The sequence below is a fragment of the Neovison vison genome, chromosome 12 (assembly GCF_020171115.1).
Source record: "Neovison vison isolate M4711 chromosome 12, ASM_NN_V1, whole genome shotgun sequence".
NCBI classification, from domain to species: Eukaryota; Metazoa; Chordata; class Mammalia; order Carnivora; family Mustelidae; genus Neogale; species Neogale vison.
In genome coordinates, this window is record NC_058102.1 from 9,281,486 (window position 1) to 9,301,556 (window position 20,071).

Below are 20,071 nucleotides of genomic sequence, written 5' to 3' on the forward strand. Positions count from 1 at the left end.
CCTATGGATGTTTAGTTGCTCCCACACCATTTGCTTAAAGGTCTGCCTTTCCTCCCTCAAATTGCTTTTGCATATTGTAATGCAAATATTTGTGTGGTCTGTTTCCAGGTGCTCTAATTCCTTCCACTGATCTCTGTGTCACTTGCTCTGCCAATATCACACAGTCCTTCTTACTATAAGTATGTAAGATGTCTTACCTGCTTTCTATATCAGGTTTTTGATAAAGTCCATGGACTGGATCCTCTCATTCCTTTTCAAAATTGTTCCGATGATTCTGGTTCCTTTGCTTTTCCATATCAGTTCTATTTATTTTATTTTATTTTTTATGTCAAACATACTTTATTAGCACAAAAAAGCAGCCATAGGGGCGCCTGGGTGGCTCAGTAGGTTAAAGCCTCTGCCTTCGGCTCAGGTCATGATCCCAGGTCCTGGGATTGAGCCCCGCATCAGGCTCTCTGCTCAGCGGGGAGCCTGCTTCCCCCCTCTCTCTCTGCCTGCCTCTCTGCCTACTTGTGATCTCTGTCTGTCAAATAAATAAATAAATAATCTAAAAAAAAAAAGAAAAAAGAAGCCATAAGAAGCCACAGTGAGAAGAAACATACATTAGCAGTCAAACAGTTAATGTTGCCTACAAATACAGCTTTTCCTTTCTGTAGCCTTGGCAGTAGCCAACAGCTTATAAAAGAACTTTCTGTCACAGCAGGGTAAGGAAACCAAGGAGTACTGACCGGTGGTCCAGAGTACATTAACAAAAAGACACAAGAATGGATTCGACGAGTGCAAAATGTCTGGGACAGAACTGTAAATTCAGTTTGATACTCAGAAGCAAACACTAGCACTTGGCATCACTTCCAAAATAGCTCACTGAAGTAGTATTTCATATGATTCTAAGTGACCAAAAGGTGCTAAGTGAAGTTATTTATAGATACAATGGTTGCACAGTATCTTTGAAGCCTGCAATTAGAGTTTCAGATTTTCCATTAGAAATTAACTGCCCTGAAATTGTACAAACTGTACTTAAGCAATTCAGCTATGAGAGTTTACAGCTAAGAGCTATATCCTGCCATCCAAACTGTTCATTGCGGTTTAACAATCATCTCAACTCGGCAACCACTGCTGTTACCATTGGACTTGTCTGGGCATCTTCTAGTCTCACTTTCTTCATGGTTCATAAACGCATCACGGGCACAGGAAAAGATCCAGCTTTCATCAATGAGTAGACTGCACGTACTAACCTAAGAAAATCACACACAGGACCACATTGCACCTCTTCCCAGAGTGTTTTAAGTTAAAGCACTCATTCAAAAAAAAATTAATACCTAAGGCCTTGGGATAAAATTCTACTACCAGCTTTATGAGCCTGAATTTTTAGGAGCAACTGTCTAGGAAACCTGGTTTACTGAACAGTACCTTTTGCAGAAGAGACACTAGACTAACTCCAAATTCAACACTTCAGTGAACTTCACTGTGCCCTTGTGGCCAGGAAATGGCATTTTAATTTTTTTCTCAAAGGAAGGCAGTCTTTATCTTTTGGACTTCCAAAGCTTGATTTATAGTAACTACAAACAGCGCTACTGTTGGAAGGTTGTAGAAAAATTCTTTGAAAAAATAACAATTTCAAAGATTAGTCACACGGTTGAAATACTCATCCAATAGTAATAATTTGTTCTTCAGTAAGAAATAGAATTCTTTGGGGCACGTGGGTGGCTCAGTTGGTGAAGCGCCTGCCCTTGGCTCAGGTCATAATCTCGGAGTCCTGGGATCCAGCAGCCCCTCTTCCTGGGCTCCCTGCTCAGTGGGGAGTCTGCTTCTCCCACCCCCTCTGCCCCTCCCCCCTGCTTATGCTCTCTCTTAGGAAATAAATAAAATCTTAAAAAAAAAAAAAAAAAAAGGAAATAGAATTCTTCACAGCAAATGCCCCAGAGTTGTTTCACTCAATTACAACAGTCATTAAAAACCAAACTGTTCGCTCAATGGACAAAAAATTGTTTTTCCAGCCTTACTGAACACTCTGTCTTCTGTTGTCTCAAGGGGCCCCACATTTATCTGAGTAAGTAACTGCAGATCGCACCTGACAGATACTAACACTAAGCCTATACACTGTACTGGAAAAACCCTAACACGGATATGCGTCCTTGCTATGTAATAGCACACGGTCTGATGCACATAAAAGCAGATCAAGTGAATGCCCTTCGGGGGCATTCTTTGCCTTGACTGGTTCTCGTTCTAACCAGTGAACTCTTAACTTTTTGGGCATAATGATACTCTTTCAAAAAATCCTGCAGCATGAATGGTAAAGGGAGCTATCAGTTCCATCCCATGTAGGACACCTACAGACCACTGCCCAGCAGATATATGGCAGGCTGAAAGGGAAAGTCCTATTTAAGGATAGAGTAAGCAATAGTTCAAAAAACCATGCAAGAACTGGGATCTTCATAACGTTCCCAGAGTCCTATTACAGCGGAGGCCTGAAATATACACGGTGACTGGCACCCAGACTGCACTTGGGACTCCAGTGTTCAATTCATGGAAGCTCATGGAGGTTCTGTGGTCGCAAGAGGTCGTCTTCTTGCGTAGAAGGTGCAAGAACCTGCCTTCAGTTTCCCTTCAAGGAAGGCTTCTGCTTCGTAACGGTCCATCTCTCCCCAGGAACAGGGATTCCCTCGAATCCAAAGTGAGTCGGCACGTGGCAATGCCTAGTCAATTTGTGGATGGACTTTCCAACCCCCTGTCTGCTAACATGGACATGGCCGTCTCCAGACACCTGATATGGCTTCTGCCTACGTGACTGCAGGCACAGAGTGATTGTCCTCTTCTGAGTCATGGTTACCTTCTAGAATCGCAGTAATGTTCCCATTTACTTCAGTCATTCCAGGAGCTGATTTTGGTCCCAATTTACATAATGGGTTAACCTGTACGGTGCCTTCAAATGTGTGTCTTTGTGCCTTGGGAGGAGGGTCAACACGCTCTTCGATACTAAGCCATCTTCCCTCTTGAAGCCTATCTTCTTCATCTCCTGTACAAACCAGTGATGGATTGAATAGATCAAAAAAGTTGAGTGTGGGCTCACGAGGGGCTCTGTGCTGTTTAATCAAATGCCATTGGGGAGCTACATCTGAGCCAGCAGGAAATGGGCATTTCTCAAGACTGAATTCAGAAACATGTATTTAAAAAATTTTTTTTTTATTAGAGAAGAGGGTCTGGACTGCTGGCTGTAAGTTCTCATGAGGAAACACAAGCTCACAGTGTTCTGCAACCTCTGTCTCAGAGAGTGGCTTCCCATGGCTCCGCGGACACCTGTCCACATCGAGGACAGAGCTTATGCCATACTGCCGCTCTCTCCTTTGAAGTCCACAGAGTTCTACCCAACTTTTTATCAGCATCTAATGAACTCTATGTCTTTGTAGAACAGGAATGTTTTCTCTTCCCACCCCATGGAGCATATCCAGAGTACAGATCTCTTCTTGCAAGTCTCTTTCCTGGGGTGACACATGAATCACTACCCTTTTCAGTGCTTACTTCAACAATCTAGCCATTTCGGTGGCACAGTTTTGGGTTCTCCTTGAAGAATTCTTGGAAGGGCTTAATCTCAATTGCAAGGTAAGGTTTTCTCCTAAGGGGCTGGTTTGTTGTTAGGGAGCTGAGTACAGACAAACATCTGTTGGACTTCACGTCCACATCTTCCCCCTCCCTCGTGACCAAAGAGATTCTGACACCTGTGTTTAAAGTGATTCTGCATCTTCCTCACTTTATCTGTTGATTATAAGATCAGTTTGCGCACGTGGGAGGGCCTCACCTTCGGGCACCTGAGCACAGGAAGAAGGTCCCGTCTGTCCTTTTCGACTGACCAGTAAGCACAGTCTCACTTCCTCTGGACTAAGCCGGGGGCTCCGGGACTCCAACTCTGCCAGATGCTTCCACACACCCTTCCCCAGCCACCTTCCACCCTTCACCTTTTCCTCTCCCCCCAGATCTCACCGGAATGGAAAATACCTCCCCTCCATACCAGTTTTAGAATAATGTTGTCTATCTCTATCCTCAAAACATTTTGCTGGAGTTTTAATAGGAATTGTATTAAGTCCATATGCCAATTTGGGGAAAATTGACATTTTACTCTGCTGAGTCTTCACGAACATAGTAAGTCTTTCCATGCCTTTGCCTTTGTTGATTTCTTTCATCCGCTTTCTGTGAGTTTTCAGCACGCCAAGCCCCGTGGACGTGTTTTGTTAGATTTACACCTCAGCATTTTATTTTATTTGAGCAATTGTAAATGGTATTTTAAATGTTTATATCTTTTGTTTCTTGGCTGAGACTTTTGTTTTCATTGGTTTCAGATGTGTTCGTAACACTTCGCTTATCTTAGTGTGGGCATCTATGCTCATTCGGCTTGAGATCTTCCTGGCTTTTGGCTTGATGAGTGGTTTTCTAGCAAGACCTGGATATTTTGGGCATTATGTGATGAGACTCTGTATCTTGTGCAGCCTTCTGCTTTAGCTAGTTGCCCGGGATCTTCTGGAGTAGGGAAGTGGGAGAATTGCCTCATTGCTGCCAAATAGGGTTAGAAGTCCGAATTCCCCACTTGACCTCTGTTCCTGCTATAGTTGGTGAGTTTCCCTCTTGTTGCGTAGGTGGAGAGGCAGGTCCCAGTCCCCTTCTTGGCCTTTCCCCGATAGCATCCCGGCAGGGAGATTGGAGCACCTTATACACTGCTGAAGGGAGAAGTCTAGGTTTCCCACGTGGTCTTGCTGGCAAGGATGGGGCCACAGATTTTTCTGAAGGGTTTGGCCGGAGTACACCAATTATTGTGTAAAATTTTTCTGTCTTGCTAGCTGCCTCTTTTCTGGTTCTTTGGCTAGATAGAGCAGGCTTTGTTGTTTTTTTTGGGGGGGTGGTGAGTGTGAATATCCAATCCCCTTGGCATTTCCAGATTGCTGGCTTCTTGAGCTTAAAGTCTGAGCTATATGAGGCAAATTAAAAAAAAAAATTCCAACAACAGAAACTCATCGCTGTGTTGTTTCTCGGGTCCTGTGATCCCTAGCTAATCTGCCTTCTTCTTCCCTCCCTTCAGAGCCTCCTCGGGCTTGTTTTATATACTGTGATTAGGGTTTTAGTTGCACTTAGTGGGAGGAATAAGAAAAAGTACATCTTCTACTTCCTCTCAGAAGCAGTCCAGTTTAAATATAATTTTACTTTTTATGTCAAGTGGAGATTGTTCCGTTAACTAAAATCTTTTGTTCTTCATATGCTTTCACTGTCCATGCAGGGCCTTTAAAAATTTTATATAAAGTGTGTGTGTGTGTGTGTGTGTGTGTGTATCTCCCCTCATCCCTGAACCAAACCCTATTCCCCTCCCTCCAAAGACTCCTCTTCAAATGTAGTCACGATATGTTCTTTTTGTTTTGTTTTGTTTTTGTTTTTTAAGATTTTATGTATTTATTTGGCAGACGGAGATCACAAGTAGGCAGAGAGAGAGGGGGAAGCAGGCTCCCCGATGAACAGACAGCCAGATGCGGGGCTTGATCCCAGGACGCTGGGATCATGACCCGAGCCGAAGGCAGAGGGTTTAACCCATTGAGCCACCCAGGCGCCCCACGATATGTTCTTAAATAAATACATACCCTCGGCAAGCAGGTAGCTTTGGGGAAGTGTATATCCATTTTAAGTTTACACCAGTGAGATCATGTCTGATGCCCCATTTTATTTATTTCCTTTTTTTCCCTCAAAACCAGGTCTTTGGGTTTGACCCATGTTGTTTTACAGATGGGGCTAAGTCTTCTCCCCTCCGCCTGCATCCCCCACATTCCTCAGCCATTTCCCTGGTGAGGGATGCCCGGTTGCCTTCACTTCACAATTGCTGCAAGCAGGGTCACGGGAAACTTCTCGGGCATGGTCCCTGGAGGGCTGGGTTGTAACGCACTCTGAGCGTTACCCCAAGGGGAGGGCTGGCTGTCTCTTGGGGGGCACACGCTGTCCTAACTTGCTTCCCAGCTCTTGGGAAAGTGGTTTGGCATTGTCTCCCCTCTACCCAGCAATCCCACCCACGGGTTTATGTTTAACAGAAATGCATGTAGACGGCCATTGAAAGAAATGGACAAGATCATTTGTTGCAGCTTTATTCACAGTGGCCAAAGGCCAGAAATAACCCGGATATCCATCAACAGTGGAAAGGAGGAAAAATCAATGAGGGACAAGTATAGCAGCCACACGGATACATCACAAAAAGTGTCGAGAGGCAGAAACTGGACACGACGGCGGCGTCCGCACCATGGGATTCCATTTATGTGAATTTCAGAAACAGAGAGAATTGAACAAGTCAAGATGGTGGTTATCTTTGTGGGGAAAGGAGATACAGTGCCTGGGGTGGGCGGGGGGGGGCAAACGGGGGGATTTCTTGGATGCTGATGATGTCCTGTTTCTTGATCTAGGCACTGGTTACGCTGGTACCAGATACCCTCCCTTTTACACCAGTGTTCTGGAAGTCCCAGTTGTTCCACATCCTTGCCAACACTTGATAGTTTCTACACTTTTTCTTTTAGCAGTTTGGGTGGGTGTGCAGTGATACCTCGTTATAATCATCAGGTGCATTGCCCTGATGATTAATGTTGTTTTTGTGGACTCATAGGTCACTTGCAGAACCTCTGTTGTGAAGAGCCTGCTCAAAGTCTCCTGCTCCTTTTCACTTGCTGCCTCTCTTTTTCTTATTGATTTGTAGGAGTTCTTTACATATGTTGGAAATGCGTTGTATGTTTTGCAGATACTCACTGGACTTGACACCAGGGACTGATGTGGTTGAACTGCATTGCTAAAAGCTCCCCCTGGCTGAGAGGGAAGGACAGACTGTGAGACCCCAGGAGGGAGGGGGTGCCGTGGAGTTGCTGACCAGGGTAGCAGCTGTGCAGTTGGATGGCAAGGGCTGGGGTCTAGAGAGACTTCAGCAGCACAACTGACAAGCAACATCTGTCATACCGTGTCATGACAAAAACAAGACGTGAATGGTGATGGAGTGTGGGGGAGGGGCAGCGAGGCTGACTTCCAGGTCTTGCTGGCTGGCCTACGAGCTGACGCACTCTGCCCACCCAGCTGCCAGCGGCGAAAGGCGGCTTTGTTCTTTGAGGCCCCACCCAAGCCTGCTGGTCCGAGATGCTCTGGGGTCACCGTCGGGACACTGGACAGAGTGTCCAGTGGTAGAATCTGGGTCTCCAGTGGCAACTGGGGGACAAACACCACCTCCCCCCAACCCCGCATGGCTGGGCTGGTCCATGGAGACCCTATGCCCTGGAGGGGTTGGCAGCGGCAGGATCTAACCCCGCCAGGGCAGACAATGCCCCCCGTGTCTGCAGCCTACTCACCCCTGCTGAGTCCAGGCTCAGGGGATGAAAGTCCTGCTCGGGTCCTCAGTCCCCAGGGAAAGGGTGGAAACAGATTCTGCTGTGTCTGGACTTCTGCCCAGCAGTGGGGGACAACGCTGGAATTGGGCCTCTCTCCCAGAAAGCGAGGAACCCTGCGTCTGTACCGCAGGTTAATTTCTCACCAAAGTCCCACCCCCATTCTGTTTCTCAGTGTTTACTTGGAAGAGTTCCGCAGGCTCCATCTTGCAGCATTGGGCTCAGCAGATCACAGCATTTCTGCTATGATATTGTAATTAAACCTTACAAACTCCTTCCATGATGGGAGGAGGAATATAACACTCGCCGCCGGCTGCACTGTGCTAGCTGCTATACATACGTGATGTCAGTCATTCCTCCCCACGATTTCTAAGGGAAGTGTTCATTTCTTCATTTCCTACTGAGTATACTGACTTGCCCACATTCACACAGCAAGCGTGGCTAGAGGGTGGACTTGAACTTGGGCCAATTGGACCCTGCAGCCTCCCTTTCTCTATCTTCCTGCCTGGCAGACAGTAGGGGCTATGGGGGGATTGAACGTCCCCCCCCCCCCAACCAGCGGCCTCACCCTCACATTACTGTGTGTGGGATGGGCCTGACTCAGAGCTGAGCTAGGGGAAGGATGGTAGGGGGAGGAGGCTGGCCTGAGAGAGCTCAGGTTCATATTCTGCCTTTGCCCCACCTCTCTGAGTGACCTTGGGTGAGCTACATTTCTCAGAGCCTCGCCTCCCCATCTGAGCAATGGGGTAATCCCTGCCCAGCCTTGCTCCCTGGGTTCTTGGGTGAGCAAGGTATGGAAAGAGCCAGCGGAGCTGAGACCAGACGGGGCTGTCTGCTTTTGTCACGCTACGTGCTTGGATCCCTTCTGGAGCCTAAGCTGACCTTTCCTGTTCCCTTTTTTGGCGTTAGGGAAGAGTCGGATGGCTCCCCCGCCCCAGCCCTCTTTAGCCTGCACTTTTCCCAGCTTACTCAGTTCCCAGCTGCCCAAGTGTCTCAGGCAGGCCCTGGGTTCTGGCCAACGGTGGCTGTCCCCATGCCGGGGTTCCAGGCTGGCCAGATGGTACTGGAAATAGCCTTGATAGGAGATTCCCCCCTTTCCGGCGCTCAACCACTTCCTCTCTGACAGAGCGCGCCCTCTCCAGGAGGTCCTGCAAGCGGGCCAAGGGACATGCCTCAGGTCCTCGACTTTTGATCGTGAGTCTCGTGAATCTGTCCTACCGTAGCAGACGCTGAGTGGTTCCTTCTCTGGTACCCATTCCCTCCCCTCCCTCGGGATAGAACCCCATGTTTCCAGGGGTAGACGCAGTCCTGCCCCAGGTGGGCTCTGACTGACTTAAACCAATTACGATAGGGCATCTCATGGCTACTGTGATTGGCTCAGGGATGGACACGTGACTCAAGCCATCCAATCAGAACAGAGACCTCTACTTAATTTCCCAGGGAGGTGGACCTTCTCTCTCTGCAGGCTGTGAAGACAAGGTAGACCCAGACCCTACTGGGGGCCAGACTGAGAGCCCCAAGGGAGAGCCAGCGTGGGACAGGAGCCAGAACATGGAGCCAAGAGATGGAGGCAGAGGAGCCAGGTCCTTTTACCCTGTTTGCAGGGCTGGGTCCAGCTTTGCTTGAAACCTCAAATACTCGTGTGCTTTTCACTATACTACACAGCCCACAGATTTTAGTTTTCAAAGTCACCTTGAGTGGGGTTTTCTGTGACTTGGAACCTAAAAATCCTGAACAAGGCCTACAGCATAATGACGGCCAGGCCTCCTCTTCCTGCCTGTTCAGCTCAATGGATGGAGCCCAGGACAGTGCAGACAAGGTTTCCGTGGAAACATGTCCCTGTGGCACCTTCAGTCTCAGAAGCAGAAGACCACTTAGAGGCCTCGAGTGGATTTTCCAGATGGGGGAAATGAGGTTCCCTTCAGCCCTTCTCTACTCCACTGTCTGTGTACCTCAGATGGGAAGGGCTGAAGACCCAGCCTGCTGCGTCCCCAGGCCTCTGGGAAGGCTCCTCTCTTCCCCTCTCCTGCTTCATCTGAGGATAGAGGCTGTGTTCTGTATTGATAAAACCAGAGAGGGCCTGGCAGGTGCACGGAAGGTAAATACCTCTAATTAAGTGTACTCTCAGTAGCCTCCGGGGTCAAGTTCAAACACCTTAGCCTGACATCCAGGACCCAATGCCCTTGACATTTCCTCTTCATCCTCTGCTCCTCCCTGGAGGCATGGACAGAAGCTTGGGGCCACTGTGGGGCCCCATTTCTGTCCATTTCTTGGGGCCATTTCTGTCCCTGCAGAAATGTTTTGAATGCCATCAGGCCAAGGGAGGGAGGGTGACCTGAATTTCATGACTGTAGGTCTCAAGTTGGCCCTTAGTGTTTGTTCTGATGACCTATTTCTGGGTCATAAAATAAAGGCTTAAGACAGCGATGATTTTATCATCTCTTGTGGATTCTGGGGGTCATGGAGTTGGCTGGGGGCTCAGCTGGGTTGTTCAGGGTTTCAGAGAATGGCAGTCACGTGGTGGCTGGGGCTGAAGCATCTGGGGACTGGCAGGACATCGCTCCCTCTCTGTGTCTTCAGAGCTTTTCCTTGTGGTCTCTCTGGATGGGCTGGTTTGGGCTTCCTCACAACATGGTGGCCCAGGGCTCCGGCAGGAGTGTCCTACACAATGCGAGTGTTTCCCGTGTCACTTCAGAAGTGTGGCAGCATCACTTGCACTGCATTCATTGCCAAGAACTGAGTCACCAACCTGCCCAGGTTCAAGGGGATGGGGATTTAGATTCTGCTCCTTAGTGGGAGAGTGGAAGGTTCTAGAAGGGCTTGTGGGATTCAAGATGTTGCTGTGGCCCTCTTGGGAGAATGCATCTGCCAGCATGCTGTTGGGCAGAGCAGCTATATTTCTCAGGTCCCTGGCTCCCCTTCCATACACAAGGGCTCTTTCAAACCTCCTCCCTCCGCAAACCTCCAGGGCCTTCTGCCCTTATTTGTAGCCCACGGTGACGCTCAATTTGCACTGAAATAGCAGAAGGAATCATGGGAGAACATCAACGTGCTCCACCCACCCTCCTGCTGGGCCCTGCACCTGCTCAGGCTGCCTTCCCAGCTAGTGTCGTGGGTGGGGTACCTGTGAGTCTCCAGCGGGGCGATCCTACACACGGGCACGTGCACTGGACCCCCAGCCCTCCCGCAGTCGGCACTCAACCTGCTCCATGGGTTTCCCCTCCCTGGGTTCGCTCTTTGGGAGGGAATGCTAGTTTTTCTCCCATCTTAGAAACCAAACAAAACCTGAACCGAACCAAAAGACAACCCTGTCTTCACACCACGACTCATGCTGTCCGCTCCAGGACACTAACACCCTAACACTGGCAGGCGCGGGGGCCAGGGTCCAGATGGAAGTCTGCGTGCTGAAAGTCAATATCCAAGTGGCATCACTGCGTGAAACACGTGTGAAGTCAAATAAAGGCTCTTTCTCCATGAGAAGCAGATCTTTTTTTTTTTTTTTTCCTTGTTCATACAGTATTGTCTTCCCTCTGTCAAACCTTGAGCTAAGCACTTTTCCTGGGCTGCCTGGGGAGGCACAGGGAAAGAATATACAGGGCAGACGAGACCTATGGGAGGTGGGCATGTCTCCTTCCTATGGCAAAGAGGAGGAGAAAGTCCACCAGCAGGCACAGGAGAGCCACGGCCTTTGGGAGGGCCAAGCTGCTAGGCTGTCATCGGTCGGTGTCTCTGGTGGTTTTAGCACCGCCGCAGACAGTGATGCGCTCAACAGCGGAGAGGTGACCTCCTGACCAAGAAGGCGGTGGGGGCCGGCTTGGCCCAGGCATCCATTTTCAGCGGAAGCAGGCTTGTGGCAGAAGAGCCGCTCCCCAGTGCAGAGAAGACAGAGGGAGAAGTTGATCTTCTTAATGAAGAGTTTGGATTCAGAATTTTCCCACTCCTGGAACACGGCAGTACGTGGGGAGCCAGCCTTGGCCATGACCTGGCATGTGGCCCTGGCCCAGGTCCCTCTCTTTTCTGACCCTTGGCTCCACCCGCACATTGACCGGCCCTGAGCACCTGTGTGTGGACACCAGCCCAGACCGAGAGCTCTGGCCACTGTCCCCCGCCCTCCAGTAAACAGTGGCCCCTTGGCCACTGCTGGGGAGGGTCGTGGGAGGATGACGTTGGGGCCCTCTGAGCCTCTTGCTTGGGTTTTGGGACACCACTGAGGCTTCCCTGTATAGCCAGGCTCCTGGGAAGAGTTGTCCTGACTCGCCTTTCTGAGTTTCTCTCCACTGTTGCTAGCCTAAGCCTCTCCCACCAGGCCCGCACCCACCTCTCTGCAGGAACCGTGTTTGCCCCACTCCTCTCTTGAGCACCCCCTCCGTGGCTCCTCTGCTGGTCCCCTCCCTTCTCCCCAAAGAATAAGTGGTTGGGGGAGCCCGGGGCTCAATCCTTGGACCTCCTCTTTGTGTCCATCCCTTCCCGGGGTATCTCCTATTTCGTGGGTTAATTGCCATTCACAAGGCAATGACCCCCCAATGTGTGTCCCCAGCTGGGACCTGGACTTCAGACTCCCGGGTCTGGCTGCTTGCTCTGCGACACCAAGTGGATGTCTCAGTTCGTCCCTGGGGTTCTCAGCCGTTGTCCATCCAGCCTCAGTGCCTGCTGCCTCTGTTCCCTCACTTGTCACAGCCCCGTCCTCCCAAGAGCTGGGACACACGTCCTGGAATCTGCCAGCACCATTACTCCCGGCTTCAGAAAACACTGAGATACCCGTTCCTTGTCCCCACCCCCACACTGCCAGCCCAGCCTGGCACCCCCATCTCTCTCTGCCCCTCCCTGTCCCCCCGCCCCAGGCCGCCAGAGAGCAGGTTTACTATAGCTCAAGTCAGTTTGTGCACTTCTCTGTTCAGCCCTCCCCCCGCTAAGGCTCCTGCTGTGGCTTGGAGGAAAAGCCCAGGTCCCCACCACAGCCCCACACGGACCTATGGGTCCTCCTCTGACCTCGTGTTCCCTGCGTTCCCCTGCGGCCCTGCATGCGCTGTCCCCCTCCCCTTTTCTGAAGCTCTCCTCCTCAGGATTGCACACCTCACTTCCTTTTTCCTCCTATCAGATGTCCCGCTATCACATAGAATCAACCCCCGCCTTGCCCTGGCCTTGTCCTTCCTCGTAGTGCCTCTTACCACCCGGCATGTCAGATCTTTTACTCTTTAATTGTTCAATCGCCTGTTTTCCTCCATTGGGATGGAGGCTGCACTGCAGGATTCCCCAGATGCTGTGTGGCACATAGTAGGTCTTCAACTCGTTCTTGAATGAATTGCTAATCAATCCTCGCCTTCTTTCCCTGTGAGTGCCCACTTAGCTTCAGAAGCTCTGAACCCAGAGCTCAACCCAGCACCGCAGACTTGGGGTGAACTACTGCCTGTGTGTCACACCTGCTCCGGACAAAGGGTGGTCTTCTGGCCACCCACTGTGCTTCCCTCCATTACTGCATGCCCTCCCTGAAGCCCTGGGGTCTCAGTCAGGCCAGTGGCTGACTTGATTTCTGCTCAGGTCATGATCTCAGGGTCCTGGGATCAAGCCCCGAGTTTGGCTCCATGCTTAGTGGGGAGTCTGCTTGAGGACTCTCTCTCTCCCTTTACTCCTTCCCAACTTAAATAAATAAATATTTTTTAAAAAGTCACCTCCTCCCCGAAGCCCTCCTGATTCACCTGTCACTTTCTCTCTTTCTCTGGTGCCCTCTGGGGCTGGGAGGAACTGCAGTATATCTGTGTCTGTTATCGGTAACTGGTGATTCTCCCACCCTCCTGATGGACAGTGCTGTCACCAGGAAAGGCTACATCTTGAGCATTTCCATAACTCCACACTCAGCAGAGCCTTGGTACCAAGTAGGTGCTCCCCAGCATTCGCTGTCTTGAGTTGAATATTTGGCTTTGTTTTATACTTAACATTTTCCACTAGGCCTTCATTTCTTTTATCTTAAATCATGTTTGTTTTCTGCTTCCTCTTTAATTTGTTTTTATATTACCTCTTTTTCCTTTTTCTGGTTAAAAACAAGTGCGCCTTGCAGAAAATGTTGAAAATAGCCAAGAGTATAAAGTAAAGACAAGATTACTCATAATCTAGCAATCTAGAGATAACAATTATTAGCGGTTGCTGTATTCGCTTCTACTTCTTCTTTTGGGTGCACTTTTTTTTTTAAACGAACTCTTAAACTGTGACAATTTTTTATGTCATCACGATTCTTCAAAGGCATCATATTTAATGGTTGCCTAGTACTCCGCCCATTCCGCTCAGTTTATCATAATTCATTTCACCAATTATTCCACACACACAAAATCCTGACACACACCCCGTGTCACCCTCCCCCGCCACACGCACGCACCACGCCCGCAGACGCGCCGGCGCACACTCGCGTGGCTCCCAGTCGCCACAGTGGCGGTGATTTCCCAGCGGGGGTGAGGAGTGCACTGGTCACGTGGACCCAGCAGGGTGTGTTCCAGCCTTTTCCTTTTGTGGTCCCTCAGACAGACAGATGTCGGGACAGACACACACAGGACGAGCAGGCAGGAAGCAGACAGGGGCCCCGGCCACGCGGCGGCAATGGCTTCGGGGGTGTCTGGGCCGTCAGGGGGATGGAGTGACGGGGAAGGTGGGGTTGTTGGGAGCAGGACCCTGGCTGCACTGTGAGGGGCAGGTCCCGGGCAAGGGCAGGTGACAGAATGGCGCTACCTCTGTTTAATGTGGTCAAGGGTCTGCAGGGAGGGGTGGGGCATGGGAATTTGAATCTCAGAATCCCGGGACTGCTGTGGGTCTCAGTGGGACCGGCCCGGAGGGACCACCTTATCTAACTCTCCAGCAGTCATGCAAGGGCTGGGGTCCAAGCGTAGGGATGTCTTCCGACTCCTAACTTGGGCAAAGAGCTTTTTCTGCCTCCCTAAGTGGCCTGGGCCAGGTTCCCCAGTCTTTGTGAGCTGGGGTGAGCTCTTGAACTCTGCAATGGGCATCGAGGGCAGTAGAGAGCCTCTAGGATGGGGCCGAGGGGCTTGGGGGTGGTCCTTGAGCCGCAGGAGAGGAGAAGGGGAGGGGGACTGGCACCCAGGCAGGACCCCAGAGGTGCCCACCCCAGAGCAGCCGCTGTGCCTTCCCTGCTGGGCCCCTGTGACTCTGCCGAGCCCCCCAGCTGCAGAGAGCAGTGCAGGGAGCAGAGGGGGTGCCTGTGTCTGGGGCCACCTGCTCACAGGCTTAGTCTCCCCAGGAGAGGAGATTTCTGACCCCTGGGGATCTGCCCTGTCCGGCTCCTTCCCAGATTGCTCTTGCTCTCACGGTCTGAAACCAGGGGCTGTTTGCAGGGAAACATGGGAATGAATGAACTCAGCTCTGGTGGCTTTGGGAGTCGCTGCAAATGCGGGAGGTCCCGAGTCAGCTCAGTCCGGCTAAGTGGGCCTGGGATCTTGGACGAGTTATTTCCCTCCTAGGACCCCCAAGACATATCCAGGGAGGAGGGTCTGGAGCGAGGCCACCCTAGGACTGTGTTGTTTCCAGTTCTCTGGGTCTCAGAAGCCTGCGGACTGTTGCTGCGGATAGAACAGCAGGTGGTCCCCGGTCAACAGTGAGAACCACTTAACCTGCACTAGGCCAGGCTCCAGGCAGGGACCGACTGGGTTTCTGCCCTTGGTCAGGGGAAGAGGCTCTCCGCAGTGATCACTAGATCACGGCACCACAGTGTAGCAGGGCTGAAGTTGCTTAAAGGAGGGAGCCAGCCCTCCCCTTTTGTAGATGGAGAAACTGAGTCTCAGAGAAGGAATATGACTGTCCCAGCCACCAGAGGCTGGAAGCCAGGCGCCCTCTCCCTCTCCCCTCTCCACCCATCCACCTCTGTCCTCTGGCTACTATCCAGAGCTTCCCTGGGGGGAAGGGAGCAGGCTGGGGGGGGGGACCCCAGAAGGTAGAACCAAAAGCTGAACCCCTCTCCTGTTGACACGACTGTCCCCAGGCCCCCCAAACCTCTCTTTACAGAGTGGGGGTTTGTCTGCTTCTGGGACGGCATGGGGTGAGTGGGACTGGGACCAGAGGGGTCCCCTAGTGCCCCTAGACCAAGGGCACCCCAAGTGGGAGGCTGTCCTGTCATGCCGAGACAGCCTGGACCTGAGCCAGTGCCCGGCAGTGGCAGCTCAAAGCAGCTGGATGGGGCTGTCGCCAAGAATGCCAGGAATGTGGAGCGGCTGCGTCCTTCCCGCTCCTCTTCCTCCCCCCACTCCCAGAACAGGATATTCCCCGTCAAGGGAAGCCCAAGTCCAGCCCCCTTATGGGAAAACCTCAGGGCATGTGCTGAGCATGGCTCCTGCCCTGGGGTGGGCACCCGGGCCGAGGGACCCAGGACTCTGGCACTGCAGGGCAGGACGCAGTGGGTCTGTGTGGGTTCAGCATGATGCTGAGGACCTACTATGTGCTAAGTCTCTCATGAGTATTCGCTCACTAAATCTCACAGAAAACCCTGGGAGAGGCTGTTTTCCAGATCTGGAAGTTGAGGCTCAGAGGGGCTGAGGAACTTGCCTGAGCGCCCCAGCTGGCAAGTAGCAAAGCCGGACTTGATCCAGGCCAGCCTGACGCTGATGTCCTTACTCTCAGCCATGAGGCTAGGTGGCCTCAATGCCACTGTGGTTGCTAGGGACCATCTCCTGGTGTCGCCCCCGTGCAACTGCAGGGGTTGGGGGGGCGTGTTGCAGAAAGGCAGCCCCTTCCTCTTGGCAGCTGGTCTGTTTTGCAGTGGAGGCTTGTCTCTGAGACACGAGGGCTAGAAGGTCTGCTCTAGGCCTCTCCCTGGCAGTTCTCGAAGGATCCCAGCACCAGTGAATCCCAGAGTTTGACAGAGGTACCTCCCCATGGCTCAGGAGGGGCTCCTGGGATGAGCGGGGGAAACTGTCCCTCGGGGGGTTCAGGAATAGAAAGTGGGGCTCTGGGAAGGCTGAAGGGAGATGATGCAGTGATTGCGGGGACAGGCTGAGCTGCCCTGACTCCAGCCCTCTGACTTTGCCGCTGTGCACCCACCTCCTCCTTCCGGAGCCCAGCTTGTCCCTGGCCCTTCAGCGGGGCTGCACTGTGGGGGCATCACCCCGAGGGTGCAGTGCAGCCCTCCTCTGCTGGCCCAGGAGTCTGGAGTGCCTAGCCCTGGACGGAGGTCTGTTGGCAGGTAAAGAGAGGCCTGCAGAACATTAGGCTGTGCCCAGCCCCTGGGCCACCCCATGCCAGCCCCCATGGGACTGGAGAACATAGCCATCGACATAGGGGGATTAGCCCATGAGAAAGAGGGTAAACCGAGGCTGGGGGTGGTGGCGGCCCAGGTGACCTGCTCAAAGGCACAGAACTGTCACTTAGCAGAGCTGTAATTTGAATCCCAGTCTTGCTTTGGCTCCCACCAGCCCTCTTGAAGGGTGTCTGGGCTAGAGCTACTGGCCCCTCACCTTCTCCTGGCCTTCCCTCCTGTTCCCTTAGCCCCCGAGGTCTGGCTGGTTCTGTTCCAGTGTGTTGTCCTGCACTGGTTGCTGGTCCCCCGGGGGGCCAGGGTCAGGTAAACAGGATCCCAGCCGCACTCCCTGACCTTGTTTACCTCCCAAAAGAATGTGAGGGCATTCTTCCCCTTCCCAGGCTGTGAGTCACCCCTCAGCAATGCACCAGGCTCCCGCCACTGCCTGCCCGGCCCCCATTCAACCCCCTCTGGACGGGACCCTTGCCTCCTTACCCGGTGATGTCAACCATGTTAGCCGCCCCCCCCCCGCTCCCCCCACCCTTACAACCCCATGGAGCCCACCAGGGCCTTGAGTCGTCATGGTGACTGCGCACAACAGGAAGCAAGGCCCCACGGAGGCCTGTGCTGGGGCAGAAACACAGGAAGCAGCGCCGAGCACCGTGCAGCATTGTCAGCCTCGTAAAAAACAAAACAGGACAAAAAGATTTAATGAGAACAATTAGCCCGAAGAAAAAGGAAAAAAAAAAAAGGCCAAAAAAACAAACAAAGCCAAACAGCCTGAAGGCAGGAGGCTGGCTGAGTTCCAGGGACCCCGTGTTTCCCCTCCCAACACAATGTCGGTTAAATAATACTTCCTTCTCAGCAGAAGGCTCCTGGGGAGGAAGAGTCCTTCCCGATGGCGCCTCGGCTGAGTTGCCCCACTTCTGAGCCCCCCTCAAGGTTAGCCTGGCTCCCCCTGCTTCCCCTCAATAGCCTTGACCAAACCCAGCTCTGTAACCTCCACGGAAGGCTTAGGGGGACCCGAAGGGCTAGTGTGTCATCCCCATGTCTCCCCACGCAGTCGTTCCTCCCCAGGTCCTGTAAGGGGAAGCACCTAACTCTGGGCAAGACAGAGCACAGGTCCTCTGACCCTGGGATTCTGCACGAAGAGAGCTCTTGGAGGACCCTTAGTGGAGACTGTTGGAGGCTCAGGGCTGACCCTGGCCATCAAGGAGGCCACACGGAGGAAGAGGACAAAGCTGATAGGAGTTTATCTGGAGGTGATGAAGTGGGTGGCTGTTCTGGTCAGGGCGCAGCTCGCACAAGGGTTCGCTGATGGGAAAGCCCACCGTGTTCCCGGCATGGGAACTGGACCCACGTGACTGCAGTGGAATTTGGAGTCACGAAAGAAGAGGAGACCTGGTGGGAAACCGATGTGGGAGCCAGACCACAGGAGGCAGGCGCAGAGGGCCACCCCCAGGAGCCGGCGCCTGGCACTCAAGGCACCCGTGCCCCCTGGTTGCCTCTGAGCAGGGCAGGGACGGGACAGTTAGATAATCTGGAGGCTAGTTCTAGACAGAGTAGGAACGGGGGGTGGGCCCCCCAGCAAGAGCCCAGAATGGGAGTTCGGGGAACCTGGGGTCTGCTGACTCGGTTTCTTCCTTTTTGAACTCAGCATCAATGACACATCGTAAGTGTTCAACCAGTATTTACTGAATAAATGAGAGATAACCACCTTCTACTGAGATATTTAAGTTTGCATACATTGTCTTAGCAATTCTCACTACAACCCTATGAAACAGGCCTCGTTTCTCCCAGTTTTTACACAGGAGAAACAGAAAGCTCAGAGAGGTTGAGGAACTAGCCCTAGGCTGCACAGCATGTAACAGTAGAGCTGGATTCCAGCCCAGCTGATTCCATCTGCCATCTCAGGCAGGCCATGCTGCAGAATTTGTCCTGTGCTGGCTCCATGCCAGGTCTTGGGGACACACAGAGGGTCAACCTCCAGCCATGCCCCGAGGAACCCGTGGGTTAGCGGCCTCCGTCTGCCCAGTCATAGATGGAGCGGTGGTGGAGGAGGCCCTGGGTCCCTCCGAGCTCCCGCATAACCAGCCTCAGTGAGGAGCTGCGGCACTGGGGGGCGAGGCGGGCACCGTGGAGAGCAGGGAGGCTGTCCCGGGCCGGCTGGGGGAATGGAAGGCTGAGACGGACCAGGGAAAGAGGGGCACCTGAGAAGAGATGAGGTAACCGTGGGGCGTCCCTCAGGAAAAGGAGCAGAGACGTGGGCTTGGCGAGCTGCAGGAGCAGGTGTGCTTGGAGGCCAGGAGGAAATGAATATCGGTCCCAGGCCCAGCCCTCGCTTGGGCCCTCGGCCTTCTCAGCCGGAAGCTGAGCTTCAGACACAGCAGTTGGGGTTCTGGCTATACCTGAGGGCCTCAGGTGCGCCCTGGAAAGGACATGCCTGCCCACACCCTGTCCTCCTGCTTCCTCATCGGTGTCCCTCACCCACCTGCCACGGGGGTAGGGCAGGACCAGGATGTCTTCCAATCCTGCTGGAAATCCTCGTGGGGGCTGTTGAAACGGGATGCAGGAAAGGGACAGAGTCCCGTGGGCGGTGTGGCGTTTCTGGAGCAGGTGGGCCACGCCGGGAGGGGCCCCAGGAGGTCAGATGGGACCCGGGCTGGCCTTCTAGGACAGAAAGGGACAAAGGGGGATCAGAAGTGGCTGAGGAAGGGGCGATGGGCTTGGAGCTACCAGGCCAGAGTCCAGTTTTGGTTCTGCTCCACACCAGGGGTGGGAGGACTCTGTTGAGCTATCCCCCTCTGAGACTCAGTGTCCTCATCTGTGGCACGAAGGGTTCTGTCAGAGGAGGCAGCAAGCTGGCCTCGTGCTTGAGTCTGGACTGTCAGGCCTCAGGCCCCTTCTGACAGCCTGACGGCGAGGGGTTTCCATAACACAGGACATAATATGCTCGCAGGGGGCTAGGTTCTGGCCGTAAGAGTCGCTAGCTGAGTGCCTTGCGCAAGATGCTCGGTCCGTGCACCTGTTTCCCTGCTTCTACAAAGAGGACTGTGAGAGCACCTATCTTCTGGGGTGCTGGAGGACCCCGAGAGTTCACATACCCACAAGGGCAGAACAGTGTCCAGAGAGTCATCCTAAGGACAGCTCCGCTTCTGGCGCACCCCGGCCCTCTGGACAGAGGTGGGAACGGCCCGAGGAGGAGGGAGAGAAAGTAGGGAACTCACAGCCCCAAAGGCTGGAACCACCTCCCTTGGCTTCTGTCTTCTGGTAGTGATCTTGGTCTCAGGGCTCAGATATTGGGTCCTGCTGTGTTGTCTCCCTCCCTGGACTGGTCAGAGCTCGGCACCCAGCAGGAGCTTTGCGGGGAGCCAAGGTCCCAGGATGGAGGGCATGGCCTGGGTTCTCAGCGAGTCCCCTACCCTCTCCAGACTTCAATGTGCACCTCTGCAGA

General features: G+C 52.8%; 1 pseudogene; it reads right to left on the bottom strand.

Moving 5' to 3' along the window:
• Positions 1 to 2,116: 2,116 nt before the first annotated feature.
• On the bottom strand, positions 2,117 to 16,005 carry LOC122892336 (annotated as a pseudogene).
• Positions 16,006 to 20,071: the final 4,066 nt, after the last annotated feature.